This window comes from Ornithorhynchus anatinus, chromosome 7, assembly GCF_004115215.2.
Source record: "Ornithorhynchus anatinus isolate Pmale09 chromosome 7, mOrnAna1.pri.v4, whole genome shotgun sequence".
Taxonomy (NCBI): Eukaryota; Metazoa; Chordata; class Mammalia; order Monotremata; family Ornithorhynchidae; genus Ornithorhynchus; species Ornithorhynchus anatinus.
This window is the reverse complement of record NC_041734.1, coordinates 8,368,390-8,371,644: the sequence shown is the minus strand read 5'-3', so window position 1 is coordinate 8,371,644 and position 3,255 is coordinate 8,368,390. Positions and strand designations below refer to the sequence as shown.

At 40.6% G+C, this 3,255-nt stretch overlaps 1 non-coding gene across 1 annotated transcript; it reads right to left on the bottom strand.

Moving 5' to 3' along the window:
- Positions 1-1,050: 1,050 nt before the first annotated feature.
- Positions 1,051-1,212, bottom strand: LOC114813375. Its single transcript, XR_003761097.1, has one exon. It is a non-coding gene; the product is annotated as a U1 spliceosomal RNA (small nuclear RNA).
- Positions 1,213-3,255: the final 2,043 nt, after the last annotated feature.

Sequence of the window (3,255 nt, the reverse complement as noted above, 5' to 3'; positions counted from 1 at the left end):
AGTGTTTATTGAGCACTTACTGTATCCAAAGTGTTGAACTAAGCATTTGGCAGAGTACAATCCAGCAGAGTTGTACTGCTCACACCCGCCCACAAGGATCTTACAGTGTAGGAGGGGAAGACAGTAAATAAATTATGGATACGTACATGAGTGCTGTGGGACTGAGGGTGGGGTGAATATCCAGTACTTAAAGGGTACAGATCCAAGCGCATAGGTGACACAGAAGGGAGAGGGCATAGGAGAAATGAGGGCTTAGTCAGCAAAGTCCAGACACCCTGAACATTATTCGATCAATCAGTCAGACTGTCAGTGGTATTTATGCATTTCAATGCTGCTGAGCTGATTGATTTCCAGAACCTTGATAGGCCCAGCGCTACGAAATAGCTATCTGTAGTGTTTTCCTGACTCAAAAAATATTATTCTGATCAGAAAATAAAAATCTTTTAGTGTGCAAAAATGGGTCAGTGCCCCTGCATGTCAACACTTCTGTCCCTTCTTTTCTCCTTCCTCTTCTCCATAAACTGAGACAACAAGTGACTCCTAGAAGTATATAAAAAGTTCCTCAAAACTCCAGTTTCCCCCAAAACCTGCCACAATTATAGAAGCAGAGACCGGATTATCTTTAGGCCTCACTGCCTGACTTTAGGTCCTGTTTATATGAGCTTCTCAGCAGATACCTGCAAACAAATGTCAGCTGTTCCATCCTCAAAGCTGGGAGAGGATTTGGAAGCAGCATTGCAAAAGGCTTTTTCAGTTTGCGATGCTCAGGCATGAGTTTGCAGGGTCTTAATCTTCTCAGACTTGATTCTTGAAAGTAGTCAAGGTAGACTTAGAAACGAGAAAGGAGATAAAAGGTAATCAGGTTGGTCACAGTCCCTGTCTCGTATGGGGCTCGTGGTCTTCATCCCCATTTTACTGATCAGGTAACTGAGGCCCAGAGAAGTGAAGTGACTTGTCCAAGGTCACACAACAGACAAGTGGCACAGGGGGATTAGAATCCAGGTCCTTCTGCCTCCCAAGCCCAAGTTCTATCCTTAGGCCACACTACTTCTCTAGAAAGCACCAACGCAGTCCCCCACGACCACAGATTTTGCAGTCATTTCCCACATTTGGGGAAATCACAGGGGTTAGCACATCCGGAATGCAATGGATTTGCCTCACTCTCGGAAAACCACCTACGTGATCCTGGTGTCGCCCAGGGTAGGTAACTATTTTGTAAGTGATCTAATGAAGTAGGAGTTTAGAACCTCTTTTGAGTGGGATGAAATCTCACTAATTCACTGAACCCAGTAAATGTTTTGTATATCAGCTAAAAAATGGGAAAGCTAGAAGCAGAGGGAAATAGAGAATTTAAGTGATGAATGCCACAGATTATAGGTTAACTGAAGGGTTTAGCTGAGTGTATTTGCCTACTTATAATTTGGCTTCTTTGAAAATTTAACGAAAATGTTATTGTTTCCTTTATTGTTCTTAATATGGTTCACTTGGATATTGAAGAATGGTGACTTTGGAAATCACAGAAGGAAATAATTTGAAGACCTACAGTGTTCGACTCATCTCGACTATTGTCACCTACCACAAGTTGAAGTTCAGCGGTGGAGGATGAGTGTCAGTATCTCCAAGAAGCTACAACAGAATGCTGAAGGTAATTTTATTGAATAGGTATATCTGCCTTCACTCTGAGGTAGCAAAATTAATTGGCATGGTATATAAAATGACTTTTGGAAGCTTAAATCTGTAGTGGTCAGTAAAGGATGAGTAGCATACTTCTAGGATGATTCAAAATCAGAATTTTGGTTGACAAAGTGTCCTTTTTGTTTTCTCAAGCCTGGAACAGAGACAATGGCATCTTATTATATAAAGTGGTTCTTTGATGTTTGTTTTGAGGAGAATTGTGATATCTATGAAAATGAAACTGCTTAAATTGCTATTTCTTGACCAGTTTATGCTTGTAGGGGGCAGGGGACACGTCTACCAACTCTGGTTTTTTTGTTTTTTTGCTATTCGTTAAGTGCTTCTTACCAAGTGCCAGGCACTGTACTAAGCACTGGGATAGAAGGATAGATACAAGCTAATTAGGTTAGACAAGGTCCATGTCCCATGTGGAGTTCACAGTTTTAGTCCCCATTTTACAGATGAGGTAACTAAGACACAGAGAAGTAAAGTGACTTGCCCAAGGTCACACAGCAGACAAGTGGCTGAGTCTAGAATAGAACCCCGGTCCTTCTGACTCCCATGCCCATGCTCTATGCACTAGGCCAGGCTGCGTCTCAATACAACTCTATTGCATTGTGCTCTCCCAAGTGATTAGTACAGTGCTCTGCACACACTGAATGCTCAATAAATATCATTGATCGATTATGGATAGACACAGAAGTGTTCATCCTTGTTGCAATCTTTAAAAAAACCCTCAGATTTTACTGTAAAATCAAAGAAATGTTTATGGCATGGAACCTAAGCTTATAGGAGGCCTCGTTCTTTAAGATATACTGAACCAGGTGAAAGATCTGAGTGAGACATTCAAGCGTGGGCATAGAGCAATTTCCTACTGGCTCCTTTAATGTCTTTTCCCATTTTAAACCATGCAATAAAGAAAACATTCATATATGCCCTAGGAAGCAAAATCTACAGTTGTCTAACTCATTGTTGGGATTTCCCACTCCCAAAGAGGAAATCCCAGATGGCCACTCTAATCCCAGCAGCATCTTAAGTGCCTTTTATATATTTATACATATTGAAATGCCTCTCAAATCCAGCCACTCAGAGAGACGCTCGTCATACCTACCTGTAATAAACCGGATGGGCAGTTTTTAAGTTTCAGCAAAGAACTTGAGCTCTTAATGAATCAACTTTGAAATCTGCCATTCTGAAGACACTGAAATTTTGTCCGTTCTCTTCAGGAGTGCTTTCTTATTTGACAACAGGACCGTGCTTACATGTTAAAGTAGAACCCATAATTCTGGAAAGTAGCCCTTAATGTAGAGATGTGAAAGACTGCTGTTCCAATAAATTAATTTCTCAAAATCACAATCTAGTGGGCTACCTTTATGAAAGAGGGTGATTTCCAGGACTGGATTATTATCCGCTTGGATGACTTGCATCATAAACTGTAATTATGGGTCTGTATTTGTTCTTAATTATTGTAAGATTTTACATGCATCTTATTCTAGTGTGGCATGTTCAATTTATACTTATTGGTACTGTTCTAACACTGTGGTTAATTAGCAGAATTGGTTGAAACAGCATATTGACTGT